We start from the raw sequence: 9,843 nt of genomic DNA, 5'->3' as shown, positions 1-9,843 counted from the left end.
GACCACAGATGTAATTTACCCATGAGTAAAATTACGCAGAGGCCCCTATCTTAAATGATGTCATTTCAGGGATGGTATAAGTACCTATTAAACTGACCTTTAGAGGCCTAAACCTCTCATTTCTCTCTTTTGTTTCTCTCTCTAAGAGAGAGAAGCTCATTTCTCTCAAGAGTCCCTACACCGGAGGGATGCCAGTCACCAGTCGACCACTGTTCATCGGCCGACCATCGTTCACCGACCACCATTCTGGAAAACACTCCAAATTAAAGCTCGATTTCCCCTAAAGCCGAATCCAGTATCCATTCCTTCTAAAACCGCCTAAACTGACGCAGATCTGAGTTCTTCACCTTCGATTTTTCGACTCTCCGGCGATGTTTGAAGACCTCCAACGATGGTAATATTCTATCAGCCTCTTCTCTCTATTTTTGTAGATTTTGTTGGTTGGTTGCTGTCTATTTCTTCGTTGCTTGCTTTCTGTCACCGTTCATGGTGCTTCGTCATGATGAAGCCTTTGTGAGTCACCAGAGCTATGGTGGTGACTCACCCTAAGGTTGATGAAGTGTGCAGTGGTCTTTCTAAGTGCATTAAATGCACCTAGATCTTCTGGATCTGATGGTGAGGTGTTGGCTGCTGGTTGGAGCACTTGGAGGTGGCAACGGCGTTATCATCATCAACCTAAGTCGGCGGCCAAAATAGCCCTAGGGTTGTAATGAAACCCTTGTGTTTCTGTTGGATGAATCTGGGTCATTGGATCTCTCTAAATCCAACGGTTGAGATCTGTGGCTGCTGGAGAAGATGAGGAAACCCTAGCTGCTAGGTTCTGGGCTTCTCGGGCCTGGATCAGTTCTGGGCCTAGAATGTGTTTTGGGTCGAATCTACTTCGGGTCAATTTTTTAATATGGGCCTGGATTGGGTTTATGTAACTGGGCCTCCATTTTTATTGTATTATTTGTAATAATAATAATATTATTATTATAAATATGTTAACTCAGATGAAAATCAATGTCGACAGCTGTCTCTCTTTGCTCATTTTTGTGTTAACAAGAATAGAGCAAAGACAAAAATACAAGGAGTTTTCGTCCATTTGAATTCTTGTTTTGATGGGAAATTCGTTTCACTACTCTTCCGTGGAGATCGAACTTTGATCTGTTCCTCTTTTTTGGGTAGTTAAATTTGAAGGATGACGGGTCTACTTTACTATTCATTCAGGGAATATCAGATTGGATCTGTGCCTCTCTTTCGGGTATTCAGATCAATTTTGAAAACGTATCTACCCCACTATTCATTTAGAGGAGATCAGAATAGATTTGTGACTTTTTTTCGGGTATTCAGATCAATTTTTGAAGATGTTTCTACTCTACTATTCATTCAAGGGAGATCAGACTGGATATGTGCCTCTTTTTCGGGTATTCAGATCAATTTTTGAAGATGTTTATGCTCCACTATTCATTCAGGGGATATTAGACTGGATCTTTGCCTCTTTTTCGGGTAGTGAGATTAATTTTTGCTCCACTATTTATTCAGGGGAGATTAGATTGGATCTGTGCCACTTTTTTGGGTATTCAAATCAATTTTGAAGATGTGTCTACTCTATTATTCATTCAGAGGAGATCAAACTGGATTTGTGCCATTTTTCGGGTATTCAAATAAATTTTAAAGATGTGTCTACTCCACTATTCATTCAGGGGAGATAAGACTCAAAGTTGATTTTCTTCCACTACTCTTCCGTGGAGACCAAATCTGAAATACGAAGAATCTGTTTCACTAGTCTTCCGTGAAGTTCAGACTCGATGTTGATTTGATTCACTTCTTTTTTAGGAAGACCAAATTTATAATATTGACTTCTCTTAATGAGGAAGTCAAGAATTGACTCTACTGGGGAGTAAGAAATAATACAAATTGACTTTTATTTACAAGGAAATCAAGGATTGGCTACTCTGGGGAGTTAAGGAATAACAAAGGTTGAATTCTCTTCACGAGGAAGTTAAAAATTGACTCTACTGAGGAGCCAGGAATAAAAAATGTTGACTTCTATTCATGAGGAAGTCAAGGATTGACTCTACAGGTTGACTTCTCTTCACGAGGAAGTCAATGATTGACTCTATTGGGGAGTCAGGAATAACAAAAACTAACTTCTCTTTAAGAGGAAGTTAAAAATTGACTCTACTGAGGAGTCAGGGTATAATAAAAGTTTACTTCTCTTCACGAGGAAGTCAAAGATTGATTCAAGGAAACAAGATTAAGTTTCCTATATAAAAAACATGTTTCCAGAAAGTCATGATTGGAATTCTAGGGAAACTATCTTAAGAGAGACCAAAAAGTTCTCAAAACAGATTTGCATATATTATCAAGAGAAAAAAAACTTTATCATGTGTGTATGAAACGATGTATGATGAAATGACATGTATTATGTATAAATGTATGTTTTCTTGATCTACGAAGGAAGGGCTACACAAGCGATCTTCATTCTTTTCCTTGTTTGCATTAATATGCACTTTTGTCAGTATTGAGTTGTGTAAATTCCTTCTTGCCCCTGATAAGATTGGATTTCTTTACCTGAACTTATATAGAAATCCAATAAAGTTCTCTATATTTGAAATAAAGATCTACCCTCTTAGGAAGAACATCATTTAGTATGATTTGATTCTTGAAATAGATCACAAGGAGGATTTATCCTAATTCCTTTCATGTATCCATATCTACTCGGATCTCGAACAAGGTTATTTATACCACATCATGCCGAGAGGTTTAACCCATTGTTCAATCTTATTTGGCTTCACTAGTTTCTTGATGTAAAAATCTCAGTGCCCCTTCCGTGGAAAGAAATCTTCATCATTTCTCACTTCTAACCTTGGGGTTTTGGAATACAACCTTCATCTTGGGTCAAAAAATGGGAATACCATATGATCGTAACATTGGTTCAACACCATAGTTACAGGTTCATAAAACATTCGACAACACATTCATCATTTCATGTGGTTTTTGTCTAGATTTCTCAACCAGAGAAACTTTTTGCATGATGTTCAGAGTTATGGTATAGCATTACAAGGATACCACAGGACAAAGCTTAGTGGGAATACAATTGGGATGTTTTGGCTTGTTAGCATCAATGTAGGTGAAATTACCCGGATAATGAAACTGCTTGATGGACAAAATTATCATATATGGTCAGCTCCACTGTCACAGTTTCACCATTTTCATTCTTCATATCTTTATATCTAATTGAAATATTTGTTTAGTTCAATGATCTTTCTGTAGGATGATATGAACCTTAAAAAATGCCTTAACATTAATACCTCTGGATGATATGGGAACTCAAAATGCCCCAACATTGATACTTCTAGCTGAAAAGGCCTCCAAAATGCCCCAATCATTAATCATTTCTTAATGAAACGAGCCTTCATAATGCCCCAACATTCCAAATCATAAGGCTCACTCTCAATGTCTGTTTGATTTGAATCTTATGATCCCCGCAAGGTCTAGTCTTGGTAATGCCCCAATGTGGGTACTCGTGGCTCTATTTGTGCCTAGATCTCTCACTCTTGAATGTTCTCATTCTATTGTTACTAAACAACCTTATTGTCAAGTATCTTGAGGGATCCTCTTCATGTTGCCACAAACTTAAGATTTTATCAATCCTTCTGACTGAAATGCCTGAGATATGTGACTTTTTAAAATTCAGCGTCATCGTTTCCTTGACTGTCACACTTTTGCACTTTGGCTATGCCTTGGGATATGTGCCCCTTTTGAAGAATGTAATCAGTTTCTTGACAAGTTACTGACAATGCCACAAAGTAGTGTTTCAAGTTCTCTTCCAGCCCTTATGAACTTTCGGACCACTTGTTTTCAAGAATGTGAAATGCTTAATCATTCTAACATCGCTTACTTTTTCTCTAATGGAGAAAGAATATATATCACTTGTTTCTAGGAACTTTCTTATTTGAGACTGTCCTGTTTGAAAATGTTTTTTCTTCCCTTTCTTTCATTTTAAAAATCAGAGAATAAAATAATTTTGTAAAGCATTGCCCTTTAATTCAGGCTCACAATTGAATCAAATCATAAAACATGAGTTCAAAGAATATCAAAAGAATCAACAACTCTTTAATGTTTTAGAGTTATAGTTCTTTTCCAAGTATCAAAATTTATTGGTTGGTTTCAGGCTGGCTTTCCTATTTTCTATGGTTTCATCCATTAAAGATGTCACTTCTCTTTCGCTTTTTATGAACATTGACATATGCCTCACTTTCTTGGCTTGGTATTTTAACCGGATGCGGACAAAATGATGCAACTAGCATTATACTTTCTAGAATACTTTTATTTCAGTTCTCTGAAATTTTCCATTTATTCAAGCTTTGTAGACTTCTCTAACAAAGGCAGTGCGAAAATATCGGTCTAAAAATGAAATTTTTGAGTGCTCGTGTGAGATTGACTATAATTGGTGTTTCTTAACTCCCTTAGTCCATCTTTATAGCAACTTCTTAATAAATTTGCTATTTTGGCTAGCTGAATTCAGCTTTATTGTAATTTGCCTCTATTGGGCTAGCTGACTCTGATCCATAAAGTCGGGGCGATTAACCAATTGCTGTAAAGAGACAACTCAAGCTTTATTGTATATATAATAATATAATATGAGTATACGAATTCAATTTCTAAAGCTTGTTACGAAGAACCTGTTATAGTCTAGGTGTTTTGCTGGAAGTCAAAAAATCTCATCGTTAGAGTTCAATTTCCAAGCAACTGAATTAAACTAGATTTACCTATTTGTGAATATTACTTTCATCATTGAAAGTCATCAATGGAAGAGTAGTCTAGTCAGTTTTGCAATGTCATACACAATAGATGCCCCATATTGTACGCTTATATATATAAATACCAAGTTTTTTGTTCAATTTCTTACAATAGGAGAAAGCTATCTCGCCTTTGTAAGAGGATGATATGTGTTTGAGTGTATTTCTTCTGAGGTAAGGTCAAAGGTCCTTGTTTTACCAGTTTTCAATCTTCATACTTTGTTAAAGATGTATAACTCTAATCATTTAAAGAGCTCTTAATCTAGTTGGTATTCAAAGAACTGCAAGATTGCAAAATTAATTCAACGCTCATAACCTTAAAAGCAACACAAATTTATTTATATAACCTTACAAAAAGGTTGAGAAGGAACAAAAAACCAAGTTCAAACAAGATGCTGAAAATGAAAGGTACAACTGTGGTAGATAACAACTTCTACTTGTTTATCTAGCTTGCCCCATTACTCCTAGAATATGGGTTGTATAATCGGACTAAGGTCTTTGTCCTCATTCCCCCCTATTTCTTGATCATTTCTTAGGTTATAACTTCTTTGGATGAACCCTCAGATGCACAAATCTCCGCTTTATCCTGAGCAGATTCTTGGTAAAATCCCATTTTTTTTGCTATCTATCATATTTTTCTTCCGTGACTGGAAATTGGGCTCAAATTTATATCCAGAAAAATTTTCCTTGGTGATGATAGTTTTTTCTTGGTTCTGAACGCATATTTCAGCTATGATTGGCATAGTATTTGTCAGGCTCTCTTAACTACCCAAAGCCCCACTTGCCCTTAGGAAATCTGATATAGGTGTTTGAGGTGTCTTTAGTGTTTCATCTACCCAATTCATTCCTAAACCTATGGGTCAGTCTCAGATTACCTCTCATTTCACTTCTTTTTCATCATTTAAAATAAAAAAAGTATTGAGAGTTAAATATTTTATCTTTAGCTCACATACCTTGCTTTCCTTGATTTTACCCTTTTCTCTTTTAATGTCCTTTACTGTACGCACTTCACTTGTTTTGACCTTATCCATTCCATTTTAGGGGTTAATTCCCAATTGTCTAAACGAAACAGAATGACTATTAACATCCAGTTCTATGATCCATGAACCAAAAGGTCTTGGACTCGTCGTTTGAAGTTACCATAATTCTCGATGGAGTGTCCTCGGGTCATAGCATGATATTCATAAGAAACTTTCTCATTATACCAACTCGGGTAAGGGGGGAAGCAAAGGTTTAGCCAGAAATGGAGCAATAAGTTGGGCTTCGAGTAACTTGGGATATAACTTGCTGTACGAAACTAAAGTAAAATTAGGTAGAAATTCTTTTGACCTAATTTTTTCCTTGTCATCATCTTGAAAACCTTGTGAATGATCATAAAGAAACAAAAAATGCAAATGTGAAAATGCAGAAATAAGAATGTAAATAATGCAAATGCATGTATGCAAAATGTGTCATTCATAAGTGACCTCTATAGAACAACCTTCACTTAAACAATCTTCTTATTTAGTCAATCACTTACGAATTAACACCTATGGATGGCATGAAGATACAAATGCAATAAAAAATAGATACAGGAAAAAATGGGTTAATACACATAAGATAAACAACAAGTATCATAATCATTGAATAAAACCTACCCTCACATGTTAACTACTATCTATATATAAATCATAATCTCATGCTTTCTAGTTCACATGATTGTTTGGAAAATAAACCTAACTGCATGATTTCTAGTTCGTATACATTTATTCAGAAAACAAAGTAATACTATGTAAATAAAAACACTCAAAGCTTTTCCTTATGTGTTAACCTTACGAGACTCTTTTGAGCTATGCTCTACCTTGACTAAAGTTTTAGGTCTATTATATGCTGGGTTTGGCTCTAAGGTAAAAGAGTCATCGAATTGTCCTTGTCAGTGCTTCCTTGGGCTACTAAACCTCAATCTTGGCCCATCACAGGCTTTCATATTGAGTTCAATTCGAAGCAACACACTTCCTTATGTCCATACGGAGGTGAAAACCAAACGAGGAACATAAGGTGTGAGCTCAAGGAATAGTCCACTATCCCATACGAAGGTGAAAACCACACGAAGGAGTAGTTTCTCATTCATACTAAATAGGATAGAGCGGGGTTTTAGCTCATGTCATGATAATGCAGGGCACAGTGTGTGAGGAAAAGTAGAAAAATGAAAAAACAATGTACAACACACAAATTTATTCTTAAAATCTAAAGACACATAATTAAATCTGCAAACATTAACAAACAAGTTAGTACAATTATTTAATTGTTAATTAATTAAAAAGAATGGTTATTCAAGGGATCAAAAATTAAATTAACAAACTTATAATTTATTACAAAGACAATTAATTAATAAACTGGTGGCTCGACTCTCTCCCCAGCAGAGTCGCCAAGTTGTCGAAACAATCTTTTTCCGGCAAAAAGAAGTGTCGTTATTTTCTAAATATTGTCTCGAAAAAGTCGGTGTTTTTCTTCTTACATAAGATAAAACACAATTTGAGGAGTCGCCACCAATCATTGATCGAGGTGTGATTGGTCACCAAAAACGCTTAGTTATTTTAATAAATTTTATAAAAATATTATTAAAACATCACAAAAAGGGTATGCTTACCAGAAAATGAGTTCGGGAGTCGGTTACGTGTGGGGAAGGATTAACACCCCTACAACGCCCAAAATTGGTACCTTTATTTATTAATTAAATGTCTTTGTAGTAAAAATTTACAAATCTGAATTGAATTTAATTTATGATCCCTTCGACAAACATCAGAGGTACTATTTTATACCAATAATGATTTAAAATACATTCCTAATAAGTTAAGGAAATAGTTTTATGATTTATTGTATAAAATAATATAACCCTAATACATATAATAAATATAATAAATTAAATAATGAAAATATCAAAATTCTAGGTATTAATAGTGTAATTTAACCATAAATAATTATACGGGATTAAAATATAAATTATTATGATAATAGGGACTAACATGAATATTTTACCCTAAATATATATAAATACTAGCAGAGACTAAAATATAAATTAAATAAAACTCAAAGACCAAATTAAAAGGTACAAAAATATGATTTTAGTGACTAAAATAAAAGACTTACAAAGTACAGGGATCACAGATGTAATTTACCCATGCGCATAATTATGTAGAGGCCCCTCCCTTAAACGACGTCATTTCAGGGAGGTTATAAATACCCATTAAACTGGCCTTTAGAGGCATAAACCTCTCATTTCTCTATTTTGCTTCTCTATCTAAGAGAGAGCTCTCACTTTTCTCAAGAGCCCCCTCGCTAGAGGGATGCCGATCACTGGCCAACCATTGTTTGTCGACACTGACAGCCACCGCCGGCCACCGTTCAAGGTGGCCAAAATTTTGGAAAACACTATAAATTGAATACCGATTTCCTCTAAAGCTGATTTCATCGTCCTTTCCTTCTTAAACCCCCTAAACCGACGTAGATATGAGTTCTTTACCTTCGATTTTTTGGCTCTCCGACGATGTTTGAAGACCTCCGACGATGGTAATATTCTCTCAGCCTCTCTCTCTATTTTTTTAGATTTTATTGGTTGGTTGTTGTTTGTTTTTTCGTTGCTTGCTTTCTGTCGCCAACCCTTCGAATGGCTCTTCTTTTCTGTCTCTTTGTCTTTGTCTATCGTTGTCTGTGTGTTTTTCTTTTGCAAGATCAGTGGTCTTTTATAGGCCTCAATGGTGCTTCGTAATGATGAAGCTGCGGTGAGTCACCGGAGCTATGGTGGTGACTCACCCTAGGGTTGATGAAGTGTGCGGTGGTCTTGCTGGGTGCATTAAATGCACCTAGATCTTCTGGATCCAGTGGTGAGGCGTTGGCTGCTGGTTGGAGCACCTGGAGACGACAACGACGATATCATCATCAACCTAAGTCGGCGGCCGGAATAGCCCTAGGGTTGTAATGAAACCCTAGGGTTTATGCTGGATGAATATGGGTCGTTGGATCTCTCCAGATCCAATGGTTGAGATCTGTGGCGGTTGGAGAAGATGAAGAAACCCTAGCTGCTGGGTTCTGGGCTTGGAACTGGTTTTGGGCCGAATCTGCTTCGGGTCAATTTTGTAATTTGGGCCTGGATTGGGTTTATGTAACTGGGCCTCCTTTTTTATTGTATTATTTGTAATAATAATAATAATAATAATAATAATAATAATAATAATAATAATATATTATTATTATAAATATGTAAACTCCGATGAAAATGATTGTCGACATATACCTTTAGTATTATCTTTTTTATAGAGTAATATTTTATAAGTGCTCGGTCATAATGATCTATAAACCCTCAATAAATTATATCAATTTGGATTTATTTAAAAAAAAAATTTAGTTGTCAAAATTTATAGGAGTAGATTATATTTTGACTTTTGTTTTTTAAAATCAGGATGAAATCAGCATGAGTAAACATTAAGAGTTAACATGGTTATTGTGTCAATCAAAATTGTAGAAAATTAACGGAAAATCAAAAGTTTAATTAATTATGGTTTAATATAAAAATAATTTCTTAAATCATGTCTCGAAAAATGTTTTAGCGTCTAAAGAATTTTTCGCGAAAAACATATACCTAATGTTTTCTCTGTTATAATTTTAGGTACTAAGATGTTAAATACCGTTAAAAATTTTCATTAAGTGATACGTGTCATGTTCTCATAATTTTAAAAATTTATTTAAAAAAATTAAAAAAATTATTAAAAAAATATATTATATAAAAAACTTTTTTTATAAAAACAAATCCCCCTTCGCGTCCCCTTCTACCTTCCCCCTTATACCAGCAGCAGCAGCTGCGCCGGCGCATCGCGACTCCAACCCCAACTAACAATCAACCAAATCGACCGCGGATCGTGACATTCGGGAGACAAACCAGAAGAACAAATCAACTTTAGCATGGAAAATGTAGGAAGAAAAGCTGAGTAATGCCATCTACAAGAAGATCGAATGGGAATGATTCTCAAACTCACCAATCCTTCCATCAAAATAATTTATTTATTTCCAGCAATCCAAA

This window comes from Hibiscus syriacus, unplaced genomic scaffold (assembly GCF_006381635.1).
Source record: "Hibiscus syriacus cultivar Baekdansim isolate YM2019G1 unplaced genomic scaffold, ASM638163v2 tig00112231_pilon, whole genome shotgun sequence".
Taxonomy (NCBI): Eukaryota; Viridiplantae; Streptophyta; class Magnoliopsida; order Malvales; family Malvaceae; genus Hibiscus; species Hibiscus syriacus.
This window is presented reverse-complemented; position numbering follows the sequence as displayed.